Source organism: Scyliorhinus torazame, chromosome 2, assembly GCF_047496885.1.
Source record: "Scyliorhinus torazame isolate Kashiwa2021f chromosome 2, sScyTor2.1, whole genome shotgun sequence".
Taxonomy (NCBI): domain Eukaryota; kingdom Metazoa; phylum Chordata; class Chondrichthyes; order Carcharhiniformes; family Scyliorhinidae; genus Scyliorhinus; species Scyliorhinus torazame.
This window is the reverse complement of record NC_092708.1, coordinates 362,348,053-362,371,093: the sequence shown is the minus strand read 5'-3', so window position 1 is coordinate 362,371,093 and position 23,041 is coordinate 362,348,053. Positions and strand designations below refer to the sequence as shown.

General features: G+C 44.9%; 1 protein-coding gene across 2 annotated transcripts in view; it reads left to right on the top strand.

Moving 5' to 3' along the window:
- The first annotated feature begins 9,147 nt into the window (after positions 1-9,147).
- The window catches only part of asb2a.1 (ankyrin repeat and SOCS box containing 2a, tandem duplicate 1), a 67,525-nt gene continuing 53,631 nt past the window's right edge, over positions 9,148-23,041 (top strand). For both annotated transcript variants that reach the window (XM_072492581.1, XM_072492580.1), the window contains exon 1: positions 9,148-9,270. The gene's annotated coding sequence lies outside the window, so the exon portion shown is untranslated. The remainder of the gene's footprint in view (positions 9,271-23,041) is intronic.

The window sequence follows — 23,041 nt, the reverse complement described above, 5'->3', positions numbered from 1 at the left end:
GTGTCGCGGCTGCAGGATCATGTGATAATGCGAAGCAAAACATTACACCGTCTCCATGGAAACCACCCCCAGACTGGGAAGCCGCGCCAAGATCATCCCTGAGCCTGACCCAGCATAAACACATTCCCAACATTTTCGCTCCGGGGCTTCTTATTCTCTGGATCCTCAAACCATATCCCTCTCCCCTGCAGCTGAGGTGGAATTCCACTGGTGCCATCGTCCTCTGATTCTTTCTGGATCCCCCCCCTACCCCTCCCCTCCCACCCCCAGCAGCGTGGCCAACATTCCAGGATTGTCCCAGCTGAAATCTCCAGGAATTCATAGAATCCCTACAGTACAGAAGGAGACCAATCGGGTCTGCACTGGCCCTTCGAATGAGCACTCTCACCGTGTCCCCTCCCCTGTCCACCCTGCCCTATCCCGGTAACCCCTATAACCTAACCTACACATTGCTGGACATAAGGGGGAATTTAACGTGGCCAATCCACCTAACCAGCACATCCTTGGACTTTGGGAGGAAACCGGAGGACTCGGAGGAAACCCATGCAGACACAGGGAGAACATATAAACTCCACACAGATAGTCACCCAAGGTTGGTATTGAACCCGGGTCCCTGGTGCTGTGAGGCAGCAGTGGTAACCATTGTGCAGGACACTGCTTGCAAGCAATCCAGGGGAAGAGTCATGGAAGCAATTATATTTGTTTTAATTCTTCGAAGGCTTTTGTTCCTAATTAGCATGCGGAAGAAAAAAAAGCTTTGACCCACAGTCAAGAATCATTCAATCAGCCACTGAAGAGGCAATTCACTTTCCAAATGGCTGTGACTGCAAATTACTGCACCACCATTGGCAGTACAGGGTAAGGTGAGGGCTGGTCAGTTGGAGGCAGGAGAGGATCTCCAGCATTTATGTACACTCAAGAATTGGTAATTTACCTTCCAGTTGCTTGCTGTGCATATATGTTACTTCCTATGTTACATGTGCAAGAACACAAATCCCTCAGAGCAGCAAGTTTTAATAGTTTCTCAGCATTTAAAAACAGTTGTTTTTTCTAATCTTCCTACCAAGATGACTTCACATTTGCCCACATGATACTCCCATCTTCCCTTTTCCCATGCACTTAACCTATCTATAATCTCCGTGCGTCCTCCTCACAAATTACTTTCCCGCCTAGCTTTGTAACATCAGCAAACTTTGATTTATTCGCTTGGTCTCTTCATCCAAGTCCGTTATATTGATTATAAATTGCTGAAACTCCAGCACTCCACGAGTAACAGTTACCATGCTGAAAATTACCCATTTATTCTTACTCTCGGTTTCTCCCGTTTGGCCCGTCCTCTATCCGTGCCAAATAATATCCCCAACCCCATGAGCCCTTATCATATGTAACAATCTTTCATGTGGCACCTTATTGAATGTATTTTGTGATGCACGATCAATCACTCCTGAAGCGAGATTGTAGTCCAATTGAAGGCTTTAATGAACAAGTAGTTACCCCAGCAGCTCCGGTACAGAATGACTGCTGTGGGTGAAACACAGACTCTTATGCTCCGCCTGCTGAGCGGAACCAGCAGGTAGGTTCCACCACTCGTACTACAGTATAAGGTACATCCCACCTAGGTACCGCAATACCCCTAATATAGCCTACCACATTTTGAAAATCCAAACATGCAGGATCCACCTGCATATCGTCAAAAATGTAGTAGATTTATCAAACACAATTTCCCTCTTATGAAACCATGCTACTGTTCCTAATCATATGCTGATTTTCTAAATGCCCTGTTACCATTTCCTTAATTATGTATTCCAGGATTTTCCCAACAACTGATGTCAGGCTAGCCGGCCTGTAGTGTTTTTTCTCTCCCTCCTTTCTTGGATAACAATGTTACATTTGCTAATGTCCAATCCATTGGGTCTGTCACAGATTCTAGGGATGTTTGGAACGTCACAACCAATCCATCCACTAGCTATGCAGCTGCCCGAGGATGTGGACCAATAGATCCAAGGGATTTCTTGGCTTTTGGTACCATTAATTTCCCCAGTACTTTTGCTTTACTAGTATTTTGTCAAGGTGAGGTGAGGGTAAATGTCCTTGACATCAAGGCAGCATTTGATGCAGTATGGCATCAAGGAGCACTGGAAAATCTGGAGTCGGGGGGAAGCCCGCAACTGGTCGGAATCATACTTGACAAAAAGGAAGATGGTTGTTAAATGTTGGAGGTCAATCATCTCAGCTCCAACAGTTCCTCAGGATAGTGTCCTCGACCCAACCATCTTCAGTTGCTTCATTGATTACTTTCCTTCCATCATAAGGCCAGAAGTGGGGATATTTGCTGATGAGTGCACATCGTTCGACATCATTTGGAACTCCTCAGATGCTGAAGTAATCCATGTCCAAATGCACCAAGACCTGGACAATATCCAGACATGAGTGACAAGTGCCAAGAAACATTCATGTCACCCAAGTGCCAACTAACAAGAGAGAATGTAACCATTGCACCTGGACTTTCAATTACCATTGCTGAATCACCCAGAATCAACTTCATGGGGATTACCATTGACCATAAACTAAATTGGACTAGTCATATAAAACACTGTGACTACAAGAGCAAGTCAGAGGCTAGGAATCCTGTGCTGAGTAACTCACCTCTTGACACTCCAAAGCCAGTCCCAACAACTACAAGGTACAGGTCAGGAGTGTGATGGAATACTCTGCACTGACCTGAATGAGTGCAGCTCCAACAACACTCAAGAAGCTTGACACCATCCAGGATAAAGGAAATTCACTTGTTTGCTACTCCATTCACAAACATTCAAACCCTCCACCACCAACACACTGTGGCAGCCAGGTGTATCATCTACAAGATGCACTACAGGACCTCACCAAGACCCCTAGGACAGCACCTTCCAAACCCATGCCTGCTACCAAATAGAATTACAAGGCAGCAGACATGTGGGAACACCACCACCTGCAAGTTACCCTCCAAGTCACTCACCATCCTATCTTCGAAATATATTACCAGTCCTTCTCTATCACTGAGTCAAATTCCTGGAACTCCCTCCCTAACAGCACCGTGAGTGTATATACACCACATAGACTGTAGCAATTCAAGAAGGCAGCTCACCACCGCCTTCCCAAGGGCAATTAGGGATGGGCAATAAATGGCCTAGCCAGCGATTACCACATCCCATGAATTAATTCAAACAAATACTTAAGTTCCTCTGTCTCCTTAAACCCTTGGTTCCCTATTCTTTCTGGAGTTTTACTCTATCGTAAATACAGACACAACATATTTAACATTTCTGCCTTTTTCCTGTCGCACATTCTCTAAGGGATCCACATCTACTTTTGTTACTCTCTTCCTTTTTCCATACTTGTAGAAGCTTTCATAATCTGTTTTTATATTTCCTGCTAGTGTACTCTGATCTTTAGTTTCTCCACCTTAAACAATTTTGGTCATCCTTTGCTGGTGTCTAAAATTCTTCCAAACCTCAGACTTACCATTCTTCTTGGCAATACTATAAGCCTCTCTTCAAATTCAATACTATCCTTTATCTCTTTAGTTATCCATAGATGGATAACTTTTCACGTGAAGGTTTTATTTCTCAACAGAATATGTACCAATTGAATATTATGATTATTTCTTCAAATATTTACCTTCATTGATCTATCATCATATCTTTTAACCTATCTTCCCTACCTACCTTAATATTCTTGTTCAGACTTATAAACATCACTCATGAACTCAATCTGGAATGAATCATATTATGATCACTCTTCCCAAAATAATTACTTATTATGAGATTATTAATTCACCCATTCTCATAACACAAGGGGAGATCTAAAATAGCTTATTCCACAATGTATTGTTTCTGGAAATTATCTCAAAATCAAACTCATCCTCCAAAGTGTTTTCCCTGATTTAATTTGTCCAGTTTGTATTAAGATTAAACTCCCCCCAAACTACTATATTGGCTTTTTTACATGCATCTTTTATTTCTTGATTAATACTCATCCAACAGTACAGCTACTGTTAATGAACCTATAAACTACTCTCAAAATGATTTCTTGTCCCTTGTAATTTTTAAATTTTTCCCAGACTGATTTGTTGCTGCTCTTCTGCGTCAGGACGCAACCACATCACTTTCTTTATTGCATCTCTCATTATCAGGGCTGTCCCTCTCCTTTTCCATTTTGTCTGCTTGTTTGAAACATCAAGTACCCAGGAATATTATTTTCTCACTATGCACACACGTCTCTATAATGGCTAATAGATCAACTTCATTTATCTCTATTTACGCTATTAACTTAAAATAAAACCAGAAAAAGCTGGAAATACTCAGCAGTTCTGGCAGTATCTCAGGAGACAGAAAAGGCAACAGCACTTCAGGTCAGTGACCAGAATTGCCGAGAATTGCTTTTGTATCTGATTAATTTTTCTATCTTGTTGCAACTAACTGCTTTGTGCATTCAAATAAAGCACCTTTAAATTTAACCTTGTACTCTTTCCCCCAATTTGACCTTATTCACATATGCATTGTTAGGGTTAAATTCTCTGTTCCTTTCTACCTGTTTATCTTTACCCAGCTGGCTACACTGTTACACAGAATACTGAGAGGACTAGATAGAGTGGACATGGACGTCCGGTAGTGGGAGAAACTAGAACCCGAGGGCACAGACTCAGACTGAAGGAAGGATCCTTTAAAACTAAGATGAGAAGGAATTTCTTCAGCCAGTGCGTGGAGAATCTGTGAAACTCGTTGCCGCAGAAGGCTGAGGAGGCCAAGTCACTGAGTGTCTTTAAGACAGAGATAGTTAGCTTCTTGATTAATAAGGGGATCAGGGGTTACGGGGAGAAGACAGGAGAATGGAGATGAGAAACATATCAGCCAAGATTGAATGGCGGAGCAGACTTGATGGGCTGAATGGCCTACTTCTGCTCCTTTACCTTATGATCTGATGGCTTTGGCTTTTTTCTTTAGATTTATAAATTCTCCTTTACCCAAAACTTCCACCTCCCACCCCACCCACCCAACGCATTCCATCGTAAGTAGTACAAGTCTCAAGACAGCCATTTCAGAGATTTATTTCAAGGGATTCTTGGCTGCTAATGGTTTATGAGTTTTTCAACCTTCAAGGACTTGAAACCGCCATAGACGGTCCTTAACCGTTAACAGACTTCTGCCATTGCATTGATGGGTGTCCTCCTAGAAGAAAGAGGAAGGAGTATGAGGAATTTGGGAACACTACAACTGGAGAAACATTAAAGAGGTGCCATTGTTGGATGAATCCTTATTTTCCCAATACAAATGGTAATCCCAGAATAGCACACCTGGAGGTCATTTTGACTTTAGATGGCAGTGGAAAACACACCTTAATGGATCGACAAGCAGTCAAACAATTGGCTTCAATGGAAATGAAAATTAGAAGAGTTTAATGGACTGCCAAGCTGATAATAGGTGGCTTATAATTCACAATCAATTACCACAGTGTGAGCTTTCTGGGGAAGAACGATAATGTATTACAGCCATTAACACGTGACCTCTCAGGCAGTTCCATTTTTCTGACAATTGACTGTAACAAACAATAACCAGTGAATATATGTCAACTCACTGAGTAATCATCATAACAAATCACAACCAGTTACTGCTGCATCACTTTTCTGGAAACTGAATATGCCAAGCCACAACCGTCCTAGGATAGATGATAATCCAGTTGCTGATTCTTTCTTTTTCAAAGGATAAAATATATTCCCAGCCTGTGGTTACACTGTAAAAATCAGTCTGAGGCTGGTGGCTGCAGCAATAATTCCCAATCTGGTGGTGCCTAGTTTAAACTACTCTGGGAGGTCTGCACAACCTTTGAGAGAGTGGTTTCGGTGCATTTGGACATGCTGGGAAAGAAACTTGGCTTAAGTTTTAAATTTGGCTTGGCGACAAACTGGATTTGTACTTAGGTCAGCCAGTTATGTCCCATGTGGTGTACAAGTGCCTCCAGCAGATACTCTCACATGTCCTCTCTCTGGGGTAAGATCAGAAACTGGCAATGATGATATTCTCTCACTTTTGCATCACCGTGAGGTGGAAACCTTGGCAGGGATACGAAAGCAACAGTATGAATGCACCTTAAGTGATCTGAATATGGTGTCTTGTACACAATTCCTGCCCAACATTTCCCGGGATCTTATTCAGAGGTGTTTCTAGAATTCCTGGCTGCTCTTGGAAAGTTGTCAATAACTTCAAAATACCAAGGCCATGAAGCATGTGGTGTAATCTCTGCTCCAAGTTTAGAATCTCATTGCTCAGCCTACAAGCAATCAGGTGCTTAGCAGATAAATATATTGCATCAGATATTGCCTGCATACAAAATCTTTTAATCTAGAATCCATATGTCCATATTTCTTAAACGAGTAAATGTCTGTAAGTGGCTGACATGTTGCATTTAACAGCTTACTGAGTATCACACTTCTTATCAAAGAAATATAATAGGATACCATTCTCAATTTTAACTAAGAAATTAAAATTATGGACATAATCATGCCCATTATTTCAGACCTAAAATAGACTATGTATGTGAAATGAGAAAAGTCTCATCATGTGGGAAAGTAATCCTGCAAAAAGACCATTTATTTTGTGTACACTTAGAACTATATTATTTATTTGTGTATGTGCAACAACAACAATTTGCACTGGTATTGCATCTTTAATGTAGTAAACTGTCTCAGGCCATTGGAGGGTAATCGGACAAAGGTTGACACCAAACCAAATGAGGAGACATGAGGACAAGTGGCCAAAATCTTGATCAGAGTTTTAAGGAAGATCTGCAAGATGGGAAGAGAACTAGGTAGCCAGAAAGAAGCAAAAGAAAGAGATACCTTTATATAGCACCGTTACAAGCTCAAGATGCTCTAAAGCAATTTACAGCCAATGAAACACATGTGAAGTTGTATTGTAGGAACCAGAGCAGCTAAATTGAGTGCAGGAAGCTCCCATAAATAGCAAATGTAAATGACCAAATAATTGGTTTCTGTAATGTTGATTGAGGGATGAAAATTGGCCAGACACCACGGATAATTTCCATGCTTTTCTTCGAAACAGTACCATGAGATGTTTTGCATTCACCTGGCATAGCAGATAGGCTTCTAAGTTTAACCGAAAGATAGCACCTCCAACAGTGCAGCACTTCCTCAGTACTGGAGACGCAGCATTGATGTTTGTGCTCAAGTCTCTAGAGTTGAACTTGAGCCCCTAACCTTCCAACTCAGACAGTGAGAATACCACCAACTGAGCCATGGCTGATACAAGAGAGCTTCTTCACAAGGGAAGTAATTCCAGATCTTAAGGCCAAGGCAGCAGAAGGCACCAATGGTGCAGTAACGAAAATCAAGGGTGCACAAGAGGCCAGGATTGCTGAAATGCAGAGATTTCAAAGGGTTGTAAGGCTAAGAGGTTACATATGTAAGAAGGAGTGAGTCCATGGAGAGAGTTCAAAACAAGCAGGTGAACTTTAAAATCGAGGTGGTGACAGATGGAGCCATATAACTCAGTGAAAAATGAATGAAACTTGGTTAAATGAGACAAATGTTATGGGCGAGGTGTTTTCAGAACCCCAAAATATATCATGGAGTTCAACCAACCTCCCCTTTAATGCTATTGTTTCTTTTCCGAGCACATGGCTTGTTCTCTAGGTGTGGGATTACAATTATGGACACGTGGGTTTTTAAACACAAAACAATGTTTATTCCATGAACTCAACTTAACCTCTTAAATAAACATTGGATCTCTTAACACCCCTTACTTCAAAGATAACCCCGAAAATATTACAACATTAAATAATCCTTCAGTTATTCCTTTCAACATCCATGAGACTTAACACCTTTAAACAGAAACACATCACTTTAAAGGCTTTACTATTATGAGTTTAAATCACCCAAATGATCCAGAGATAGTCTTTCATGGCAGAGATCACAGCAGATCCAGCTCACTGCAAACACAGACACACACCCAAGCTCTTTCAAACTGAAACTAAAAACTGCAAAAATGGCTGATCTAAAACCCAGCTCCACCCACACTCTGACATCAGTGCATTTCTTAAAGGTACATTGTTTAAACATCCATTTCTTAAAGGTACCCTCACATGACACAAGTTAAAATATGCGCAGCAAAGTTTTTCACAGCTCAAGGTTATGGAGAGCGAAAGTTGGGAAGATAACCAGGAAAGATTGCAGTAGTCACATCAAGAGGCATGAATGTCACGGTGGTGCAGTGGGTTAACCCTGCAGTCTCACGGCGCTGAGGTCCCAGGTTCGATCCCGGCTCTGGGTCACTGTCCATGTGGAGTTTGCACATTCTCCCCGTGTTTGCGTGGGATTCGCCCCCACAACCCAAAGATGTGCAGGCTCGGTGGATTGTCCACGCTAAAATTGCCCCTTAATTGGAAAAAATTAATTGGGTATTCTAAATTTTTTTAAAAAGAGGCAGGAATGAAGGTTCAGCAACAGGTAGGTTAAGACAAAGGCAGGATTGGGTGGTGTTACAGAGGTGGGCTTAGTGACAGCACAAATATGTATTTAGAAGCTCATTTTGGGGTCAGATGAGACAGCAGTGTTGTGAACGGCTTCGACTCAGACTGTTGTCAAGGAGAGGGTGGAGTCTGTAGCTAGGGAATGGAGTTTGGAGTGGGGGCCAAAAACAGTGGCTTCAGTCTTCCCAATATTTAATTAGAGGGAAAGACTTGAGTGATAGGGCATTTTTCATTGATAGGGGCGACTTGGAGATAAGAAATAGAAGGAGACCGAGGACAGAACATTGGGGTTCTCCAATGGTAACTGTGGTGGAGTGGATAGTGAAACCATTTGTGACATCCTCTGGCCACCACTGGATAAATAGGAATGGAACCAGGCAAGTGTATTCCCACACACATAGGCTTCCGTGGAGAGGTGCTGGCAGAGAATGCCGCGGTCAGCCATTTCAGGGGCTATAGACAGGTTGAGAACCACAAAGTTAGTTCAGTACAGTTAAATATACTTTCCAGTCACACTCCAGCTGGTTGATACACAAACGTGTTTCATCTATCATGATTGGTCATGCACTGGGTACAAAAATAGAGTAGCTTCGCCCTCTATCCTTTCATAAAGGGCAGACAGAGGGGAAGGCGGACTAGACAGGGAGAAAATCAGGATCACCAAGAAAGCTCAAGAAAAGTCTCCGGATAGGCTGTTAAACTAAAGATCAAAGAGGGATTTGAACTGTTGATTGTAAGACGGAGACGGTAATGACACTGCCAGAGTTTCAGATAAGACCATTTCAACCACTTTGCTCGGTTGCATTCTTATATTAGTAGAAACTGTAATAGAAATTGTAACGTAAGATTTTTAAAATAAATTGCAAATACCAAAAACGGGCAAAGCTGCAAATATTTCGGCTTTAGCATTGTTGACTAAAACTGTACATGGCTTCTTCCATTAAGGTATCCTGCACTAACTAGTGAAAATTATCATTGACGTTCGAATGGTCATATATGCCCAATTTCTCAGGACTGTTGCATGAAGAGGCGGTAAAAACCATGCTTTGCATTTTCACATTGTACATATAGAAGGCTGGATGTATCTGCTTTGTTTACATCAACATGTATCCTGGGGTCAGCGCCAGGCCCTCCAGCTGGAGCTTTACTTCAGCTTCTGTTTACTTACTCACGTTAGAAATTTAAGCTGGTCACTGGATAGCCTAATGAAAACATTTCAGTTAAAATCAACTCCGAAGCACTTTTACTGGTGTGTCCGTGAGCCCTGTGAATTCTGTTGCAATATATGCAACAACGGTTATTGCCAGCATTGAACCATTTACAGCTTTCTAGTGAGATACAGCTGAGCACGTTTTTCATAAATCTGATTTACCCGCACATTCCTTCTACGTAACACAAAGATTGTCAGCAGCTTGAAACCCAAAGCCAAGTAGACACTACAGCCCTGATAAACCACTTCAGGAAAAGCTGCTTGTGTTCAGCCTTTTCTTTCGGGGGGGGGGGATATGTTGTTTTGCGTTTTTTTGTCATCCTGACTAGGTGGATTGTAGTTGAGTTGGTTTTTTTTGAACACGGGTGTAACATTTGCAATCCTTCAGTCCTCTGGCACCACTTCCACATCTAAAAGGATTGGGAAGATTGTGCCGAGCCAGAGCCTTCACTTTTCACCCTTGCCTCCCTTAGCAACCTGGGGTACATCCCATCTGGAAAGGCTGACTTTTCAACTTGAATCACTGGCAACCTTTTAAGTACTTCCTCTTTATTTTTCTCCATTTCCTCAACAATCTCCTACTTTATGGCAACAGTGGCATCATCCCTTTTCTTTTAGTGAAGATAGGTGCAAAGTATTTATTTGGTATTCAAACATACCCACGGACGCTTAAGGACAGCACGGTAGCATGGTGGTTAGCACAATTGCTTCACAGCTCCAGGGTCCCAGGTTCGATTCCCGGCTTGGGTCACTGTCTGTGCGGAGTCTGCACATCCTCCCCGTGTGTGCGTGGGTTTCCTCCGGGTGCTCCGGTTTCCTCCCACAGTCCAAAGATGTGCAGGTTAGGTGGATTGGCCGTGATAAATTGCCTTTAGTGTCCAAAATTGCCCTTAGTGTTGGGTGGGGTTACAGGGTTATGGGGATAGGGTGGAGGTGTGGGCTTGGGTAGGGTGCTTTTTCCAAGAGCCGGTGCAGACTCGATGCGCCAAACCTCCTTCTGCACTGTAAATTCTGATTCTATGACTCCATGGGAAGATGTCATATTTGAACACTAAACGATCCCATCCCTTCCTTTGTCTACCACTTTACAACAAACATTGTCTTTAATAAAGCTTCCAAAGAAAAATGTAACCCCCGATGTACTACAACCATAAAATGGATCTATCGTTAGTTTTCATATGGTACAATAGTTTAGCCTGAACGACTAAATTCATGTTTGAGACATTGCAAAAATATCTCACCAAAAGAATCTCTTTGACTTGCAGGAAGAAAGCGAATGTACTCTTAACAAATTTGCAGACGACACAAAAACAGGTGGAAAGGCAAGTTGTGAGAGGGATACAAACATTTTGCAGAGACATATTGATGGGTTAAGTAAGTGGGCAAAAAGTTGGCAAATGAAGTATAATGTGGGAAATGTGAAGTTGTTCATTTTGGAAGGGAGAACAGAAGAGCAGAATATTATTTAAATGGAGAAAAACTGCAGAAAGGTGCAACACAAAGGGAATTAGGACAGTTTGTGCATGAAGCACAGAAAGCTAGCACACAGGTGCAGCAGGGAATCAGGAATGCTAATGAAACGTTGGCCCATATTTCAAGAGGGGGGTGGAGTATAAGATTGGGGAAGTCTTGCGGCAAATGTACAAGATGCTGGTGAGACTACATCTGGAGTACTGTGAGCAGTTTTGATGCCCTTATTTGAGGAAAGATATTGTGCAAGATTCATTGTTTGGGAGACTATGTTCTCCCGCCTCTGGTTTGCATTCGCACTGGGAACAGCAGCCAGAGGCGATCCACTGTCCCTTGCTATACATTTTTATGTATGACGGGCATCACAAAGGGATTTAGTCACAAATCCTGTGATTGGGCCACCATTTTGAGGGGGCGGCCCAACAGTGGTCTGCCGGCTGGCCCCCCTTCTCTCCCGCAATGCAATTCTGCTCCTCCCCCACCATGGGAATTGCATGCATGAGTTAACCCCCCCCCCCCCCCACCAAAGGCTCCTCAATTAAAGACTCCCCCACCAGATCACCGCATTTCAGGGACCCCCCATAAGAGGCCCTCCAATATTAGAGATCCCCCCATAACAGAGAGGCCCTTTAACAGAGACCTCCCCATAACAGAGACCAACACCCCATCAGTCACCCCTGCCTAGAAGCTAAAGGGCAGTCCAGACAGAAAGTGAAAAAAAAATCACTGCTTTAAAACGTACCTACACTTGCTGCATCAAGTAGAGAAAGCAGCACCTGTAACCTCTTAGAAAGTGAAAATCACATCACCAGGAGTTAAACGTCCTCAGATCCTTTGATCTGCAAGGCGTCTATGCATTTCAAAGAGAAAAAATCTTTACCCAGCTGTATTGACATCTTCCAGACAGCCAGATAACTGGATTGTTTAATTTAATTTCCCTTCAAGTTTGAATGGATCTCAAGTATCTTGCTGTGAAACTAACCAATATTCATAAACATCGAACAATGATTGATAGCTCACAACCACATCAAAAGCAGTTAAATGCTTTTGGCTGAGAAAAAGAGGAAGTGAAAGCATTTAACTCAAAGATGTTTATAAACATTGGGGTCTTATGAACAAAGGTTAAATAGGTTGGGACTCATTGCAATTTAAAAGAATGAGGGGTGATCTCATTGAAACAGAGGATGCAAAGGGGTTTGACAGGGTAAATGCTGAGAGGATGTTTTCCCTCATGGGGGAGTCTAAGACCAGAGGGCATAGTCTCACAATAAAGGAGTGCCCATTTAAGATCGAGGTGAGGAGGAATTTATTCTCTCAGAAGATTGTGAACGTTTGGAACTGGTTGCCACAGAGAGCTGTGGGGGCAGAGTCCTTGTGTATATTTAAGACTGAGATAGATAGATTCTCAATCAGTAAGGGAATCAAAGGCTATGGGGAAAGGGCAGGAAAGTGGATGTGAGGAATGCTAGATCAGACGTGATCCTATTGAATGGCAGCGCAGAGTCGAGGGGCCGAAAGGCCTACTGCTGATCCTATTTCTTATGGTCTGAGATCCTATATGCTCTTATATTTTGTTTTTGTGAAAGGGGCTTGCTAAATCCAGCTCTGCATTTCTCCTTCATTTCTTCCTTCAAATCTAAATCTAGTAGCCCACGTGCTAATTCTGAACCAGCAAACTGTCATCAACTTAAGAAATTCCACTGAGGAACACAGCTGTTCTACTGGCAATGCTTTTAAATAGACGCGTTTGCAGGATTGAGGCATTTGTAACTGAGCATTTAAGTTTTCTTGAGGACAAAATGATGTTTCAATTTCATCCAAAATCTCTGCTTGAAGTAGTTTGTGAATTTAATTTGTAGCGGAAATTAATATTTGTCCATCTCTGCACGACTCTGATATGGACTTAGGAATGAAAGCGTCCCACTTCTGTTACTAAAATAACCAAAATTGTCCATTTGTCCATAGAAATAAAAGCCCTACAGATAGAGGCGTGGTCTCTTGAAGTGGGTGTGGTCTCTCCAGGGGGCGTGGTCTCTCCAGGGGGCGGGGTCTAGGAGGAGGGGCGTGGTCTCCAAAGATGGGAGGGTCTCTTGAGAGTGGGCGGGGCTTAAGCACAGGGGCGTGGTCTCAGATAAGGGGGCGTGGTCTCCAAAGAGGAGGTGGGGGTCTCTTCGGGGGCATGGTCTCTTGAGAGTGGGCGGTGTTTAGGGGTAGGGGCGTGGTCTCCAAAGAGGGGGTGGGGCCTCTTTAGGGGTGTGGTCTCCTGAGTGGGCGTGGCTTAGGGGTAGGTACGGGCGTGGTCTCGGAGGAGTGGGTGGGATCTCTAGAGAGGGGACGGGGTCTCGGAGGAGGGGGCGTGGTTTGGGCAAAGGGGGTGGGGTCTGGAAAGGGGTGGGGCTTAGTGGTAGGGGCGTGGTCTAGGAGGAGTGGGCGGTCTCTTTAGGGGCGTGGTCTCCAGCGTGGGCGTGGCTTAGGGGTAGGGGTGTGGGGGAAAAAGAAAAGAAAAAAAAAGAAATAAAAGCCCTGCACCTAGCAGATACATGCCACATTTCAAAGTAGCAAATATGCAAAGAGCTTATCACGCTTACACCTAATCCGCTGAAATAAATATTAACTGTTAAGATAACCATGCTGATTTGCTCAAATACAAGGAGTTTCAAGCCTGTCTTCTTTCATGGACCAGAAGCTTGAATCTCAGAATTAGCTCCATCTGTATACAAACATACAGATTAGGAGCAGGAGTAGGCCACTCGGCCCATTGCCATTCAATAAGATCATGGCTGAACTCACTGTAACCTCAACACCATGGGCGATATTCTCCCCCCTGTTGCTCTTAATAGCCTTAGTTTTATTAGCTCTAATTCTGTCACCTTTGCTCACGAGTCGCCAGGTATCTTTCTGATACCGCCACGTGGTTCAAGCTCGAGTAATGATTAATAAGACAGCATACCGCTTAGTAAATGTTAAATCAACGATCATTTATTATGTACAGCAATAAATACTTACACAATAATACTACCTCTAGACTATTACCTACCACTAAAGGTCAATACTTAACTTTGGTAATGGCCCACCAGGTCAGGGAAACAAATGGCTTATCGAATTGGGTCTGGCCTGCGGGATTCAAAAAGGCTGGTACGGGTCGATAATCTGGAACACCTGTCTGGTAGCGATCGCTGGAGTAACACTTACTTGTTCTTTCGTCGAAGGGTCTCGGAGGTTGCGAATAGGAGCGGAAGGGTCGATCTGAACTTGGCCCCTATCTTTATAGTTCCCAGGGGCTTCCCGCCTCTCGGGGTGGACCTTGACCCTAGTCCCAAGTGATTGGACTTGGTCCCAATCACTGGGTTCGATATGCTCCAATAATGGGGCGATTCCTTGATCGGAGGTCTGGATCGGCTTTCAATTGCTAATTTGTTGCAATTGTTCCCGGGGCTAGCCGATTAAACTGCAGATGTCTGTGTTGATGTGCTGCTAATAGTCGCAGGTATCGGTCTGGGCCGACTTCCCCAGAGCCGAATACACTGTTCTGTCTGCAGCTGTCCGTTTGTGTCCTGTTGGCTGATTTTCCCATCAGCTTTTTCAGTTCGCCATTTTACATCGGGGTTTGGCCAAATTAATCGGGAATCAGCCATTTTATGTGGCTACACCGCCCCCCCCCCCCCCGGCCGGGTGGGAGAATCGCCAGGGTGCCGCGCGAATTGCGCCACATCACCCCAACCCCCGCACGCGATTCTCCCACCCCCCCCCGAAATCAGCGCCGCGCGAATTGCGCTGGGCCGCTCGGAGAATCGCGGCGAGCGGCGATTCTCCGGGCCGCATGGGCCGAGCGGCCGTGCGTAAACAGCCTAGTCCCGCCGGCGCCATCCACACCTGGTCGCTGCCGGCGGGTACTCGTCGCGAAGGCTTGTGGGGCGGCCTGTGGGGTGGGGGGGGGAAGGGGGGTTCCGTTCCCAGGGGGGGGCCTCCGGAGTGGCCTGGTACGGGATCGGGACCAACCAATTGGCGGGCCGGCCTCTGTCGGCGGGCCTCCTTTCTTCCACCAACAAGCCTGGTCCATCTGCCATGCTTGTGCGGGGTGGCCTGAGGGAGGACAGCCACCGCGCATGCGCTAGTTGGCGCCGGCCCAACTCCGCATGCGCGGGACCCAAGGCCCCGCCCCCGTAAATCGCGCGACGCCCGCTAGCCCCACGGAGGGGGGAGACTAGGGGTCTGGGAATGGGCGCTGACGCCGGAGTAAAACACTCCAATTTTTACTCCAGCGTCGGCACTTCGACTCCCGTTGGGAGAATCCCACCCAAAATTCCTGCCTACCCCTGATAACTTTTCAAGCCCTTGTCAATCACGAATCTATCTAGCTCTGCATTAAAAACATTCAAAGATTCTGCTTCCACTGCCTTTTGACAAAGAGAGTTCCAAAGACTCACCCTGAGAGGGAGAAAAATTCTCCTCATCTCTGTTTTAAATGTACAACCCCTTATCTTTAAACAGTGACCGCTAGTTCCAGATTCTTCCAGAAGTGAAAACATCCTCTCCACATCCTCTCTATATGGTAAAGTCAAGTTGCCTCTTATTCTAAACTCCAGTAAATACAAGCCTAACCTTCGATCCTAATAATTCTCGGGTTCCATCCATGGGGAAAGCAATCGATACACCACATTACAGCTTTTAAATACACAAATGAGTCCCGTGATTTCCTACTCCTCCCAGACCCCAGATCTACTGAGTATGACTTTGTTGTTGCCATCCAATAAACTATGGCACAAGAAATGTACTTAAAGGTGAACACAAAGTAGAAAGTGAACTCAATGTTCCCTAATGTTATACAGATCTTTTTCAATGTATATTGAAATGTGGCAATAACATTAAGATCTACCTTTCAGGATTCTTAAACAAGAACACATTAGGTTTCCCACAGTAATTTTAATTTAGAGAAGGAACACTTACTGCTAACACACACTTGGCCTTACTGTTCACACGGGATTCACTGTCCAATGACAGACTAGGCTGTCAAAAAAAATCCATTTTCATTCATTGTGAAAATGTTTTATCATCAATAATTAAGAGTCTTTTTTAAACATGTAACTCCACCCATCTCCAAATTCACAACCAGAAAATCATGCACCTGTCACTAATTTATCTGTGTTATTGAAGCATATAAAATCCTGATGGGACTGGACAGGCTAGATGCAGGATGAATGTTCCTGATGTTGGGGATGTCCAGAACTAGGGGGTCACAGCCTAAGAATAAGCGGTGGCCATTCAGGACTGAGATGAGGAAGAACTTCTTCTCTCAGAAATTTGTGAAGTTGTGGAATTCTCCACCACGGAAAGCTGTAGGGGCCAGTTTGCTGGATATATTCAAGAGGGAGCTGGATGTGGCCCTTGCGGCTAAAGGGATCAAGGGGTGTGGAGAGAAAGCGGGAGTGAGATACTGAATTTGCATGATCAATCATGCTCATATTGAATGGTGGTGCAGGCTTGAAGGGCCAACGGGCATTTTCCTGCACCTATTTTTTATGTTTCTAAGTAGACCATCCTGCGGAAGGCAACAGCAAACCACTGCAATAATTTGGCGAGCATAACCATGGAGATCATGGTTGCCAATGCTGCTTAGGGTAACCTGAAGAGAGTGAGAAGTAAAACATCTGTTTATTTCAAATAGAAATTTATCAGTTCCAAATACTGGTACTGTCCTGTGTCAGCATGGCTCAGTGGGAACACATACAGAATTGAGTCAGAGGGTTGTGGTTTAGGTCTCTGCCTAGACCTGAGTAAACAATCTAAGGGTTGAATTTTAAGGACGGTGAGCGATTGGCGCTCGCCGTTGTGGGGGTAGACCAGGGAAGAAAGGAGGCCCTGAGCTCCAAGGTCCTGGAGGGAAGGGACCTTCAGATTGAGGCACCCTTCCCACCTGAGATGTTTCCCTCCCTACTCACACCCACTCCTGCCAGCCTAAAAATTGAGGCTGGCGAGAAATGGCCCTTAAGTGGTCACTAAATAGCCACATAAGGGTGTCAGTAGGTGAAAGGGGGGATTTCCCACCCAAGGCCCTGCCCACCCAAGCGTGAAATTGCACCTGAGCTTGGACAGGCAGGTTCCTGGGGGAATCCCATACATTCAATTTTATGCTCCGAATTTGAACAGGGATGGACAATCTATTTGCAGATAGGATGTTTTCCCTGTTTGGGGAATCTAGAACCAGGGGACCCAGTCTCAGGATATGGGGTCAATCATTTCGGACTGAGATGAGGAAAATTTTCTTCACTCAAAGGGCAGTGAACCTGTGGAGTTCTCTACCACAGAAGGCTGTGGAGGCCAAGTCACTGAATGTATTCAATAAAGAGATAGACAATGTTTAGATTTAATGGGTAGGATTTTTAATTGAGGATAAAGTGGGAATATGTAATTGAGATCGAGGTTCAACCATGATTATATTTAATGGCAGCGCAGGCTTGAAGGGCCGAATGGTCTACTTCTGCTCCTGGTTTCTATCTCTACTCTGTCTTTAGATAAGATCATGGCTGGTCTTCTACCTGAACACCACTTTCCTGCCTAATCCCCAAATCCTTTCTTTAAGCATACCTTCACAAGGGGAGACAATGGTATAGCCACTGGATTGATAATCCAGAGACCCACAATAATGCCCTGGAGACCCAGGTTTAATAATCTTTATTAGCATCACAAGTAGGCTTACATTAACACTGCAATGAATGGGGGCACGGTAGCACTGTGGTTAGCACAGCTGCTTCACAGCTCCAGGGTCCCAGGTTCGATTCCCGGCTTGGGTCACTGTCTGTGTGGAGTTTGCACTTTCTCCCTGTGTCTGCGTCGGTTTCCTCCGGGTGCTCCGGCTTCCTCCCACATTCCAAAGATGTGCAGGTTAGGTGGATTGGCCATGCTAAATTTGCCCTTCGTGTCCAAAAAGATTAAGTGGGGTTACTGGGTTACGGGGCTAGGGTGGAGGTGTGGGCTTAGGTAGGGTGCTCTTTCCAAAGATTGGTGCAGACTCAATGGGCCAAATGGCCTCCTTCTGCACTGTAAATTCTATGATCTAAATTCTATGATCTACTGTGAAAATACACTAGTCACCACATTCCGGCACCTGTTCGGGTACACAGAGGGAGAATTCCGAATGCCAATTCACCTAACAGCACGACTTTCAGGACTTATGGGAGGAAACAGGAGCACCCGGAGGAAACCCACGCAGTCATGGGGAGAACGTGCAGACTTCGCACAGATAGTGACCCAAGCCGGGAATCGAACCCGGGACCCTGGTGCTGTGAAGCCACAGTGTTACCCACTATGCTACTGTGCTGCCCAACTGTGCTACCGTGCTGCCCAGGTTTGAATCCCACCATGGCAGATGGTGAAATTTGAATAAAAATCTGGAATTAAAAGTCTAATGATGTCAATTGTTGTAAAAACCCACCTGGTTCACTAATGTTCCTTTAGGGGAAGGAGATCTGCCATCCTTGTGATTCACAGCAACGTGGTTGATTCTTAAATGACCCCTCAATATTGTGGATGGCCAATAATACTAGCCCAGCCAGTGATGCAATGGATAAAAAAAATACCCTTCCTTGGGGATAGTGAGAAGTGGTGGAATGATTCCCAAGCTAATTATCAACACATTATGAATGCTCCTTCTGTAGCCAACAAGCACAGGCTTTGGACTTGAAGCTTGAGATTCTGACTCAGAGGTAGGGACACTACTACTGTGTCACAAGACCTCCTCCTCTATCCTTTAATTCCCTTAAAGTCTAAAGATCTATCTATCTAAAGATCCTTAACTGAGCATCCTTTCTGGGATAAAGAATTCCAAACATTCACAACCCACTGGGTGGAGAAATATTTCCCCTTCTCAGTCCCAAATGATCTCAGATGATGCCCCCTATTTCTCAACTCCCCAGCCTTGAGAAACAGCATCTCAGCCTTTACCCTGACAAGCCCTCTCAGAATCTTAAATGTTTCAATGAGATCGCCTCTCATTCTTCTAAACTCCAGAATATTTCTTTGTTTTTTCCGACTGGTCAAGGTTAATGTCAAAAGAATGCCCTGATATTCACCAAGAATTGCAATCAACTAGTTAAATGGTGAAGGATGTACAATATCAAAGGAGAAAGTAACCCCAGTATCTCTCATATTTCCCACCCGAAAAGGATTTTCAAAGAAAGTGACAGGGCTAAATGACCTTTTGAAACTGTTACCAATAATAGCAAGTCACATTGTTACTGTGGTTAATTTTGAACACCGTTTACCCTGAGGGTTATGTCATCCTGTGAATGTACGTACCGTTACAAAGTGATAAACATATCAAAATCTATTGACCTCACCTCACTCAACATATGATTAATTACATCACTAAAGAAAAAATGATTTTGTAACCATAAGGCTCTATCAAAGACCCTGGGCTGGATTCTCTGTTTTTGGGACTATGTCCCCACGCTGTCGTAAAAACTGTGGCCTTTCACGCCAGAAAAACTGGCGTGAAAAGGCCACTTATTCATAGCACTGCAGGGGGCTAGCAGAGACCTGTCGGGAAACTTGCAGCTTTAGCTGCAGATACAGGCCCCTGCACTTCTGGGTCATTCACACGGCAACGGTCTTCAGCAGCCACGCCGTGCCCCATGGTGGACTCAGACCGCGGAGCTGGACCTCCTAAATAGTGCCCCTGGTCGCCCGCGCACCCGACCCTGACTGCCCGCCCAAACATTGCCCGGTCCCGTATAAGGCCCCCCTGCCCTCCGATCGGCCTGCCCCCGACCGTGATGGCTGCGGACTGAGTCTGCAGCCGTCATGTGAGTATTAGATCAATGCTGTTGGGACTTCGGCCGGTTGGGGGCGGAGAATGGCGGGGAGGGTCTCCAGCAATGCCCGCAGGTAGGGGATACGCGGCGCGGCGTACTTTTTGGGACCCGGAGAATTGTGGAACTGGCGCCGGTCCCGATTCCATGCGCGGAAGTGGATTCTCAGCCCTGGCGTCAGATGCGATTTCGGCATCGGGGTACAAAGAATCCAGCCTTTGCCCATGTTTCCCAGTAGCAAGCCGTTTAGCATTATGGAATGGTACATTTAAAAATTGGTAAAGTGAAAGTCTAGGGGTGGTGCGCGAATCGGAAAACAATAAAATATACAAACTTGCTCCTATCATTCTGATCCAGTTCCAAATCTTGATTTATCCAAATTCCCAATTCCCTGATGCATTAAAAATGCCAATTGTTTTGTTTGCAAAATCGTTATCTGCATACTGCCTGTTTCCAATATGAATGGCACAAGGGCAGTTGCAGATAGATAATCTCATCACAGAAAACTGATTAAAGGCATTTTTCCTTGAACAAAGAACAAAGAAATGTACAGCACAGGAACAGGCCCTTCGGCCCTCCAAGCCCGTGCCGACCATGCTGCCCGACTAAACTACAATCTTCTACACTTCCTGGGTCCGTACCCCTCTATTCCCATCCTATTCATGTATTTGTCAAGATGCCCCTTAAATGTCACTATCGTCTCTGTTTCCACCACCTCCTCTGGTAGCGAGTTCCAGGCATCCACTACCCTCTGTGTAAAAAACTTGCCTCGTACACCTACTCTAAACCTTGCCCCCTCACCTTAAAACTATGCCCCCTAGTAATTGACCCCTCTACCCCGGGGACTTGCCTCGTACACCTACTCTAAACCTTGCCCCTCTCACCTGAAAACTATGCCCCCTAGTAATTGACCCCTCTACGCCGGGGAAAAGCCTCTGACTATCCACTCTGTCTATGCCCCTCATAATTTTGTAGACCTCTATCAGTTCGCCCCTCAACCTCCTTCGTTCCAGTGAGAACAAATCGAGTTTATTCAACCACTCCTCATAGCTAATGCCCTCCATACCAGGCAACATTCTGGTAAATCTCTTCTGCACCCTCTCTAAAGCCTCCACATCCTTCTGGTAGTGTGGCGACCAGAATTGAACACTATACTCCAAGTGTGGCCTAACTAAGGTTCTATACAACTGCAACATGACTTGCCAATTCTTATACTCAATGCCCCGGCCAATGAAGGCAAGCATGCCGTATGCCTTCTTGACTACCTTCTCCACCTGTGTTGCCCCTTTCAGTGACCTGTGGACCTGTACTCCTAGATCTCTTTGACTTTCAATACTCTTGAGGGTTCTACCATTCACTGTATATTCCCTACCTGCATTAGACCTTCCAAAATGCATTACCTCACATTTGACCGGATTAAACTCCATCTGCCATCTCTCCGCCCAAGTCTCCAAACAATCTAAATCCTGCTGTATCCTCTGACAGTCCTCATCGCTATCCGCAATTCCACCAACCTTTGTGTCGTCTGCAAACTTACTAATCACACCAGTTACATTTTCCTCCAAATCATTTATATATACTACAAACAGCAAAGGTCCCAGCACTGGTCCCTGTGGAACACCACTGGTCACAGCCCTCCAATTAGAAAAGCATCCTTCCATTGCTACTCTCTGCCTTCTATGACCTTGCCAGTTCTGTATCCACCTTGCCAGCTCACCCCTGATCCCGTGTGATTTCACCTTTTGTACTAATCTACCATGAGGGACCTTGTCAAAGGCCTTACAGAAGTCCATATAGACAACATCCACTGGCCTACCTGCATCAATCATCTTTGTGACCTCCTCGAAAAACTCTATCAAGTTAGTGAGACACGACCTCCCCTTCACAAAAGAATGCTGCCTCTCACTAATACATCCATTTGCTTCCAAATGGGAGTAGACCCTGTCTCGAAGAATTCTCTCCAGTAATTTCCCTACCACTGAAGTAAGGCTCACCGGCCTGTAGTTCCCTGGATTATCCTTGCTACCCTTCTTAAACAGAGGAACAACATTGGCTATTCTCCAGTCCTCCGGGACATCACCTGAAGACAGTGAGGATCCAAAGATTTCTGTCAAGGCCTCAGCAATTTTCTCTCCAGCCTCCTTCAGTATTCTGGGGTAGATCCCATCAGGCCCTGGGGACTTATCTACTTTAATATTTTTTAAGATACCCAACACCTCGTCTTTTTGGATCTCAATGTGACCCAGGCTATCTACACACCCTTCTCCAGACTCAACAGCTACCAATTTCTTCTCTTTGGTGAATACTGATGCAAAGTATTCATTTAGTACCTCGCCCATTTCCTCTGGCTCGACACATAGATTCCCTTGCCTATCCTTCAGTGGGCCAACCCTTTCCCTGGCTACCCTCTTGCTTTTTATGTACGTGTAAAAAGCATTGGGATTTTCCTTCAGCCTATTAGCCAATGACTTTTTGTGACCCCTTCTAGCCCTCCTGACTCCTTGCTTAAGTTCCTTCCTACTTTCCTTATATTCCACACAGGCTTCGTCTGTTCCCAGCCTTTTAGCCCTGACAAATGCCTCCTTTTTCTTTTTGACGAGGCCTACAATATCTCTCGTTATCCAAGGTTCCCAAAAATTGCCGTATTTATCCTTCTTCCTCACAGGAACATGCCGGTCCTGAATTCCTTTCAACTGACACTTGAAAGCCTCCCACATGTCAGATGTTGATTTGCCCTCAAACATCCGCCCCCAATCTATGTTCTTCAGTTCCCGCCTAATATTGTTATAATTGGCCTTCCCCCAATTTAGCACATTCATCCTAGGACCACTCTTATCCTTGTCCACCAGCACTTTAAAACTTACTGAATTGTGGTCGCTGTTCCCGAAATGCTCCCCTACTGAAACTTCTACCACCTGGCCGGGCTCATTCCCCAATACCAGGTCCAGTACCGCCCCTTCCCTAGTTGGACTGTCTACATATTGTTTTAAGAAGCCGTCCTGGATGCTTACAAACTCCGCCCCGTCTAAGC